We start from the raw sequence: 11441 nt of genomic DNA, 5'->3' as shown, positions 1-11441 counted from the left end.
AATGGAAGTATAATTTAAACATATGAGTCAACCGGCCACACGAGAACAAATCTGTTTTAGTGGTCTGTCGGGCATTGTTATTTGATTCGATTATTAACAGTATCGAGAATCATCGTGCTCATGCTTAAAGTGATATTATGGGCATTTTGCACTGTTGAATTGAGCTGAAAAGAATTAACAGGTCAAAATAGTTAGTTAAAATGTGGTTACTGATCAATTATCTGCAACTCACCTTGCTACCAGTTGTTTATAAAAATATATTTTTTATTCGATATTCTTACGTGACCCACCCAGTCCTGTAAGCCGAAATGATCCGTAAAACAATATTGTGTCTTTGTGTCGGATGAACAAATCTGCACTAAAACTAAATTTAGGTTCAACTCGTAAACGCATGATCAGTTGTCAAACGAAAGTACGGTTAATATTCAAATGCATTATTTTTCTCTTTCTGGTATATTGTTTTAGTATGTTGATGCTGCATTAATTACTATAAGTGTATATGAAGTAGAAACATCAAAAATAATCAACGGTTGCGAAAGACACCTATAAACTGTTACATGCTCATAATATCACTTTAGTACATTAGGCAATATGGTGGAATAATTATTGTTAAATTTATTAAAAATAATATTTATCATTGTATTGTTGAAAACACATTAAGAATCTATTATTGACATACCATAATTATATTGCTGAATATCTTCTTTTAACATATTTCTGGTCTAAAGAAAATTCCAGGTCACCTAGTTCACGGATAGCGTCTTTATTATATAACGATTATTTTACTGACCGCGAACTCCGGTGATGACCTGTATATAAACTCTGAATGTCCGCGACTTGACCCGAAACCTAGCGGGTTGAAATGCAATTCTTTAATATATAATCCTGGGTTCAAAACTCACCTAGCATGAAAATTTCAATAGAATTAGATCAGTGTATGTTACTTTTATGAACAGTAATTAATGACATATAAACTATCAATTTTCGTAGGGCAATTGTACCTAAAAAATCGGCCACTTTTCAGTTTAATCTGCAGGTACAATTACAAAGCAATATCTTTAGACGAATGTCCTCATTTTAAGAGTATTAATAAAGGTTTACACAAACACAATTTTTGAATTGAAACTTAATATATATGCGACGTTTTTATACCAGTTACTCCCCCTACCTATTTTAATAAATATTATCAGGCCTGCACGGTTAATGGGGAACTGCAAATTCATAAAAAATATTTATTTTTAATAGTTTTAATCAATTTTTACTAACATAGCTAAGAAAGTAAAAACATTTTGTTTAAAAAGTTGACTTTAGTGTCGATTTTTAGTAAACGCTTATATTGAATTTTACAACATGTAAACTATTAATATTCAAATCAAGGGAGGTAATTCATATATTAAAAGTTTATATTTAGGTCCTGATTTTTTTGTTTTAAATGTATGTTTTTATACAATTAATTAAAAATACCTTAATTTAAGTTTATCAGATACAAATATTAATAATTTTATCAAATATATTTGTTTCTTATATGAATATAATTTTTGCAACGGATAATGACGTCACTTTTCCCCATGAGAGAAATATCTTGTGTTATGTTTGAGACATTTGAATGCAAACGTTTACAGTGATATGCTTTTTCGGCGTAAGCTGTATAAGCCAGCTTTTCACCCTGACTTGACCTTAGTAAGTGTCCAATAAAATTTCCCGCGGCTAGGTACGAATGAATACACTTCATTTATTCCATTGGCTGATTTGAGTATACCACCAGAACATTGGAAACCTATCCGCGTCTTTGTAACACTGTTTTACTGTATGAAACAATTTTATCTCTAATGAAAAGGCTTAATAGATAGAACAGTTTTACACTCAATTCTCGACATCAATACAGTTTGTGCGTACACCTTTTATTTTCAGAGTATTACCAGCGCAAAAGCGTTTATACTTAAAAGGCTGGCTATGTTCTCATATTTAGTACTTACTTCCATATATATTTGATAGTGATTTTTTTTCATAAAATTTAATTTTTCGTTATAATATGATTATTTATCATTCAAAATGATGTTTTCACTAACTAATATCATAGCCACACGGTAACCACCTGTGCAACAGACCCCCGTAAATAAAAAATTAGTTTGAGATTGTTTGAAAGATTATATAACCACGGAGTCAATCCAGGGGGTGGAGAGTTTTCTGCGCCGCTAAATTTGATACGGCATACTATATATATGACAGGTATTGTATTATTCGTTGGAATTGCCAATTTTGAGCCTCATATCGCTGAAAGTTTCAATTGATTGGTAAATTTAGTTTAATGTACGTGTAGCAAACTGTCAACTAAATTTCTTAATTATTTAATATCGCTCTTCGGGCTATTTTAAAATATATTTTACAAATTATGCTGCCTCTACATCGATGTATTAATTACCAACAAGACTTTTTAAGGTGTCGCACGGTAGGCATCACGTTCAAATCTGGTCTCTTAACCCTTTGCATGCTGGGAAATTTTTCGTCTGCAAAAATGTCGTCTGCTGATTTTCTAAAATTAGCATTTTCTTTGATTTTTTTCAAAGAATACTATTAGAATAGCAAACAGTTTGGATCCTGATGAGACGCCACGTTTTGTGGCGGTTCATCTGGATCCAAACTGTTTGCAAAGGCCTTCAATCTGCTGAGTCTGCTGACTATAAGCTGCTATCATTTATAAACAATGCCGATCATTCTAACGCTGCACATGTTGTGTTTTCTTCAGATTATTCCATGAACGAAATCGAGTGTTACTTATTTATTCAATGAACGAATGCATGCGTAGTATCAAAGCTACAGACTCTAAGAGAAAACAATTTTTCGTTAAATTATCACCTTCATGTAGCGCTGCAAGAAAATCTGAAAAAGAACCCACTTTGCAAGAGCACTCTATTAAATTTAAAAGTTTAGTACGACTGTTTTTAGGCTTATCGAGCATGTGCGGAGTGAATATAAAAGGGTTGCTTCTTATTTTGTCCACAGAACGAAGTGGCCGATTTCAGAAACATTCAGCAAAATAATAAAATATCTTCGCTTTTGGACTCGCCATAATAGTTAAAAAAGTACACGCACATAAACAGTAGTGATCTTAGATACAAATTTCACTACGTTTGATCACATCATAAGTGTCATCGCGTGGCTTATTACGAATTTATTTCTTCGTCACCAGAACATGTGATATTTGATTAAGACGCATTGTTCTTTCCACACATTTTAATGAGACTGTTCCATCCGCGTCATGCGAAAATTGGTCTTATGGAATATGCGACCAGCGTAGCTCAAGCCCATCCGCGCATCTGCGCAGTCTGGTTAGGGGCTACGCTTTCCGCTATTAAAAAAGCACGCACGGTTTCGTGGTATCTCATGAGTATCCTCCTCAGTATGCAAAATGAACATGCAGAGAGTAGCCCGCATTTCCCTACACTGTTTAGTGTCACATCCTATACTACAAAGACGCGCTGATGTTGCCAATATTCCAGGAAATTATACTCAAATCAGCCAATGGAATGAATGGAGTGTATTAATTCGGGTCTGTTTGCTTTGTGTAAAGGTCATTTTATGTATAAACGCTATGTAACACAGAAACGCCGAAAAAACTCCCGGAGAGATTAATTACATTCCTTTGCATACGAATTATTTAACATCGGACAAAATATGCATTATGGGTATTGAGGTAAGCAGGCGTAGAGGGGTATGGTCCGCGGACAAACTCTAAATCAATATATAGTTCCAAATTTAGTATTATTGTCACATACATGTTGGTCTGATTTCATAAAAATTGAACAAAAAGTGTTGTAAACAATTTTTGGTGTAATGTGTTTTGTTTTTCAATAAAATGTGTGAAGTTGTCATATAATATATTATTATATAGTTGTTTTCATACATGTATTGGAAACGTCATAGATTTAAATCCGCGTTAACATCAACATTGTAAGGACTAAACCGGGACTTTTTCTTGACTATCAATGAGACACATCCGGAACAATCAACTTTCACTGAATCAGACGACTTTTTTCTAGATAATGGATTGCGGATGATAATGGATTGCGGATGTACACTTTTACATGACGAAGAAGTGAACAATCGGTCACTTATTCAGTTTGCGTTCAATGAGTAGGTCAGTACACAGAGTACTTTGAACGTATCGAGTTATATTTATATGGACAATAATTTGTAATACATATGAGGAACATTTGCCGAGTATACATATATTACTAGTATTAAACAAATATAACATATTATTCCTTCGGAGGTGCTTTATGTACATGCTAATACAATACGTAATCCGTTTTGTGCATGTAAGATGCGTATTATATAAGTCGTTTTCTATGACGCGAATTCACCTGTTCGCGCATGCATTATAATTCATTGGTACATAAACTTGAATTAATTGAATGTTATATTAAATGCTATTCGTAAAACGGGCGCTCAAGCCGATTCTCAACATAACACGTTTGAATGAGTCGGTATTAAAGGTTCAGCATACCACTTTTGTTAGATATTTCAGGATCACGCTCAACACCGTTGATGGATGCTCCGCGTGCACTTGAAATCTAGATCTGGAACGCTTTTGAGTTTTAACTTTTTCATTATCTAATTTAGATCACTGCAATTTTTCAACAAAGTTTGTATTCATAGTTTGCATTAAAAAATGAAATTGATACCTAAAGTTAAAAGTTTAAATCGATAATCATCTCGAGGTGATTATGACTGCTGGGATTTAAGGGGCGTTGCTCACATCTTTGACAAATCTAAGCACGGAGTTAAATCAATTCAACAAAAAACTTGTACTGTTCTAATTCTTTGTTTTCGGAGTCTTTTTTTATACCGTTGCATGGGTGACTTTTTTCTGGATATGCGGTACATTTATCTGGACATCCCACGGTACACAATTTTACATATAGTGTATGCCTCCAAATGTTATGGCATGATCTATAACACCGATCTATATCTCCGATCCTACCTGTTTGAGTTAATCCGGTGACACACCGATTTTGTGTAGTTTTTTTACAACTGAATGACGGTCGTAAATTCAGTGGACCGTTTCCTATTGGGATAGGTATCCATTTACAAAATAGAGGATATTTGTTGGATTCGATGGAATATCGATTTTATTTCACCAGTATCTTGAATATTTCATTTAATTAATTACATATTCAAATTATACGCGTGGTTATTTGTTGAACTCGGTGGACAAGATTGACGTTCTTTTATTTAAAACAAATTCACACGTATATATACACATCTATCAGTATATACTATATAAATAATTAACCATTACAGTAAACAAACATAGTGATAGGCCTATGTAAATAAACGGGTCTAATTTTCGTTGTTATGCTCATACATTTTCGAAGACCCTTAGTCAGGGAATGTTTATTGCTTCTATGTTATTTACAGTTTACAAGAGTATTTTTATCACTCTTTCCTAAGAAAGAAACAAAGAAACAAAACATACATGTGTCAATTTACTTTTATCCCTACTCTAAACGATTCTCAGTTTAAGGACACGAAACATTTGACAAATTAATTTGTAACTGTCCGAAATTACGGTTTATTTGGTAAGTGATGAAATCTTTATGTTTAAGCCATTTAAACCATTCGGTTAAAAAACTTAAACATTACGTAATTGTAATTGTTTTGATAATACAGTTAGCCCCTTTATGCATGCCACAGTCTTTCTTCACCCCCACATGTGCAATACCAGCAGGAAAGTCAACTATTGTCAAATTCAGTTCAATGCTGCATGTAATTATTGTCCTAATCTGTGTTTCACCCTTAAAAATGTATATGATTTTTCTTTTTAGCTGTTTTACTCATGTTTTACTGTTTACATTTGTTGTTAAGTCTGTTCAAAAGCTTTGCAGCTTATGTTACTTGTTACATGTCTTGCCGACTCAAAATAAAATTTATTTGATTTGATTATTTGATTCGACTTGCAATGTATTAAGAATGACGCCGAACCTACGACTTTGAACTGTCGTTTCATCTCATACAAGTGACACATGCGGACAATGCAGTACCCATCAGTAATCGCTGTTGACTTTTGACACTATCCGCGATTGTCAAAAGTGCATCGTAACAATCAGATGCATTATCAAAGTACTTGTAATAATAGTATGGCTTGCAATCTGGTCACGGCGCCCGAATGGAAACTACGAAGTTTATGAGGTACGTACGCGCCTAATTCAGCGTTATGTTGGGACCAGCAGTGTGTCAAAACGCTCTTACGTACTTATTAACTCACGAAAGTTTGGGCGATGTTTGGTTTAAGTCTGCAATTTTAGAGCGAAGGCTAATTGATGAATGTTGCTCAACGACCGTCTCTTTATGCAGCTTGTTTAAATATCCGTCTTTTTCCCAACTGGCCGCCCATTTTACCCTTCTGAATATTCAACAGTCAGGCAATATTGTTTGTATTTCGAAGTTTGTGAGGCGCTCCGGCGCATGAGGCTGCATTATCTGCGAAACCGAAGTGTGACCCAGCACTCCATTCTAATTAAGTAAACAGACTGATAAAAGTTAAGACTAATTATAACTGCAGTTTCCAGCTTTTTAGTTGTTACTGCAGATTTCAGTTTAGGAGTTGATCTGTGTTGTGGGTGAGGGGTGGGGAAGCCGTAGAAAACCCCACCATTCCCGCATGGTGACCACACTACACTCACATGCTTCCGGGAACGGGCATTGAACCCGGAACGGTAAGAAAGACGCGCGTGTACCAACCACTTCGCGCCGAGAAATGCATTTGAACAATTCCTTCTCACATAAGGTTAGTAATATAGGACCCTCATGCATTACTCGATGCATTTTTATGTTAACTAGCTTGATTTCAAACGATGCCATACTTTGGAATAACGGTTTCAATGTTTTTATATATAATTATATCATTTATAATAATAAGTTTGACCATAAATTTAATGCCTGCATGTATAACTTCATCTTAAAGTAACTCACTAATATGTTCAACCGATAATGAACTAGTGTATTATGGTTTCGAATAATTGCCATTCGATTTAATTAAAATTAAATCGAATGGCAATTATTTTAATTTAAAATTGTTCAATGAAGTCGAGAAGAGGCTGTCTACTACGCATTGTGTGCACACCGGTCTTACTGACAATAACGTAGTGACGTCACCATCTATGTATAGAATGGTCGACTACGTTCAAAGATGAATGAACGTGTTTAATTACCAACGAACTAAAATGAATATAGGTGCTTGTGAAATACAATACCTATGATTATCTTCGCCGTAGTGTCTCTTCTTGCTTTCCTTAGGTAAATTAACATCGTCAAAACCAAAACCCTAATGGACTCGAATTCACATCGGTCGACCTCAAGCCCTCCTCGAACCTGCTGAGCACTTTCTCAAAGAGCCGACTAGACTGCAGAAACAGTATTGAGGTATTTGGTTCGCTTGTCCAGACCGGCATGAAGCCGATGGTTTTATGCCAATCCTCTCAAGTCAACAATGCCCTTTCCCACAGTCGGAATTTGTCTGTAGCATGTGGAGTACCAGGACTTGTAGTTGGAGCACAGTATACACACGGGCGCTGACAACATAAATGGCGGTCCTGGCCTGACGTATTGATGAAAACGCCGCATTCCCCATTGCCTGTGGCGTGTTCAGCTTATTTGCCAGAATAGATCCAGGCTGATGTGCGAAAGGACCAGTCAATCTCTTCTTAAGTCAAGGCTTTTTGTGCACCGTCGCTCTATTCGTCCCACTGGGTGATGCAAGGAATGGCGGTCCGGACTTCCGCATGGAGCGGGAAATGGAGTGCTGTGCGCCAGATTATCACTGAGCGCCGTGTAAGCTGCGTCAATTTTAGTTTATACAATTAAACATAAATGAGCCGTGCTCTGTGAAAATGGGGGTTAATGCATGTGCGTAAAATCATGGACGACACTCTCTGTCTTAACTTGATTTTTGCTAAGAAAAGACTTCCTTGATAAGAAAAATATCATAAAAGCGGAAAGTAGCGTCCCTAATTAGCCTGTGCGGACTGCACAGGCTAATCTTGGACGACACTTTACCTACATGCATTTAACCCCCTTTTCACAGAGCACGACACAAATGTATTACATGTTGGGTATACTTTATTTATCCGATACATTACAACAGCAACAAGTACATTACAGTGTAATCCTGAAAAAAAGCTATTTGTTGAAATCCTGCGGGGTCATTTCTCAGTCAGCTGAGAGACCATATAAAATGTAAACTTTTATGGCGGGCAAATATAGTATGTATTATAACCAATATGTACACTGAAAGAACACAATGGGGGAGAGAATCAACATTCCTGAAACTAAGCCTTCAGGCATTTATAATCCGATTTAAAAGCATGTATGAAAAGCACAAACTATTACATGGTTTGATCCGATAATGACTATGCAGTTTGTAACTAATAACACGGTATCATAAACCAAAGATGGAAGACGACTTGTATGTGCTTATTTGACATTTTTTATATACTTCAGCGTCTTTTATTAGTAAAAATATTGAGCAGTAACTTTATGGGTTTGGTTAACGCAACAATAATAAACTGTTACTTAATTTACACATGCAACGTAATGTTAACAACGAAAAATCATTTGTCATAAACAGATAATCAAACGGTATAAACCATAGCCAGTTTCATCACAAAATGGTTTAATGTCTGTATATTTGTAATAGTGTTCACATAGCGGATTAACATTTAAAGTATTAAGCGGGTTTATAAAAAATTACTAAGTCTCTTCTATGGAATATCAAACAAGTTTTCTTCAATTAAGATGGCAAGAATAACGGAATAAAATTGATATATTCATATTCATAAAAATACATGTATTGACCAACATAATTAACTACATAAAATTTTGATAATAAATCAACCCACGCGTAAGCTATCTCGGTTATCGCACGAGTAAAGCTTGTCTTACTGAGCGTGGGTGGTGAGGACTCATTTATCTGATATTTGCACTTGGCGTAAAAGATAGCACTTCATAATTTGAACTGTACGTCGCAAAACTTTTATTTATGTACCGTGCGCTAATAATCGCGAACATGTTGCGTAAAAATGGCATGACTTAAGCTTACTATAATAAAATGTTATTACCATACTATATGTACATGTATATATACATTATTCTGATTTAATGTGCGAATAATTATATATATAATTTTTGATTTTGGTAATTATTGTATCTTTAGTCCGTAATTTTATTGAATTCTGAAGGACATTGCTCTCCGAAGTCACATTCAAGTTAAGACTAGCACGATGTTTTAACTGCTGACTATGGACTTTGAGCTCCAGTGATATCGCAAATAACATTTAAAGGGACTACGTTCATATGATTTTATCGAGTTCGATTGATGCATATCTAGTTTCGATATGTTAAATATTTTTGGTCAGAAGTGATAGTTTGATTTGTTGAGCATAGTGTAAATATTTTTTTTTATTTACTACATTGTTCAAATCGTCATTTATGCTTATATATAAGCATAAATAACGATTAAAAAATGTAATAAATAAGATTTTTTTTACACTATGTTAAAAAACACATAAAACTTGTGACTAAAATAGTTAACATATCGTTTTAATAATAGATGTTCATCAAACGAACTCGATAAAATAATTATTTTTTTTTGTAACGCTCTTCAACGACAGATTAAAAAGTGCGTTTAAAAAGCACAACAATTTTCGAAATCTTGAATGGCCCAGTGGTATTGCGTTCAACTTTTGTTCTTGCTATAAGTAATGTACATATTACTCAAATTATATTAGTTAGTATTTTCATGTTATCATATTAATCCAGTACGAAGATGAACGAAATCGGTTTAATCCCGTTTAACGGTTCAAACGGACAATGATTCTCATATTTTTTCACCACAAGCGAACATAGTACTACGTTATTTTGAAAATTCGAACATTGATTCCTACATTATTTTGAGAAACAGACATCGATTCGTTAGTTTTTTGGGGGAAGCTGGCCATTGATAAAAAAAATTTTAACATCGCGGACATTGGTTCATACATTTTTGTCCGCAACAGATATTCGCTATTTCGTAGGAACCGATATCCGACATAGTGTTGCCAACTTAGAATGGTTTTGTAAATACTATCGCAAAATACTAAGTGCCACCTAATTCATCTGGTTATATAACTAAACCTTGCTCTATGAACAGGGGGTTTAAGGCATGTAAGTAAAGTGTCAACCCAGATTAGCCTGTGCAGTCCGCACAGGTTTAGCAGGGACGACACTTTACGCCTAAACTGGATTTTGCTAAGAAGAGACTCCGTAAACGAAAAATATCATAAATGCGGATATTGGCGTCACTGATTAGCACAATGCTCCATGTGAGCTATTGATATTACATTATATCCGTAAATCGTTGTGCGATGTGCGTCGTCAAATCGAAATAAGTGAGGAGACATGTTTGTTACGCAAATACAGTCTTATCTAATCTGCTTCATCACTTCTGATCTCCTTCATCTCTGTACACCACAGCTCTCGCCTGGTTTCTGTTACCCTTTTCATCACTTGTTCCGTCTTTCGACCTTAGCTTTATCGCGTCCTTCCATTAAATTTATCTTCACGTAAAAAGGTTTATATCTTTCAATAGGTTTTCATATAAAAATATTTGTCGGTAGAAAACTTTTTTAGTTCATACAGGCATGGCCCGCTGGCCGATTTCGAAGAAACTTTACATATAAATATCGGGATCATTCAACGCTGCTCAAAATTGTCACAAAAAATATTTCCTTAAATATTAGTCATGTAGTAATTGTATGCTTAACCGCTGCGAATAATTTCAAAATTAAACGAAACTTACCTGTAAGTTAGTCTAATTTCCGAAATAAAATTCAATAGATTCAGGAAATATTTTGGCGACAGAAGGTGACACTACTTTCAGTGGCTAACTATCCCTTCGTTTCTATGACTATGTTTCTATGCAATACGAGATAAAACAAGATATGTGTTTGTCAGAAACACTATGTCCCCTAGTGCGCCGCTTTGAAATGATATATTTGACCTTTGACCTTGAAGGATGACCTTGACCTTTCACCACTCAAAATGTACAGCTCCATGAGATACACATGCATGCCAAATATGAAGTTGCTATCTTGAATATTGCAAAAGTTATGGCAAAATGTTAAAGTTGGAGCAAACAAATAAAAAACACAAAAAAACAACAACAACCAACCAACCAACAGACAGGGCGAAAACAATATGTCCCCCACTATAGTGGTGGGGGGGGGGCGGGACATAAAAAAGAAAGAGAGAGGGAAGAAAAAGAGTTACTCACTGCGTATGGCAGAGTAATGAGTTTGTTCTAAGATGTTAGAGAAATCTGACGAGAAACCTCATGCCTACTCTTAATCCGCGAAATCAAGGATACTACTGCTTTATGTTGGCGCGCTGTAGTAGGTAGATCA

Source organism: Dreissena polymorpha, chromosome 11, assembly GCF_020536995.1.
Source record: "Dreissena polymorpha isolate Duluth1 chromosome 11, UMN_Dpol_1.0, whole genome shotgun sequence".
NCBI lineage: Eukaryota > Metazoa > Mollusca > Bivalvia > Myida > Dreissenidae > Dreissena > Dreissena polymorpha.
The sequence above is the reverse complement of the archived record's forward strand: the minus strand, read 5'-3'. Positions refer to the sequence as shown.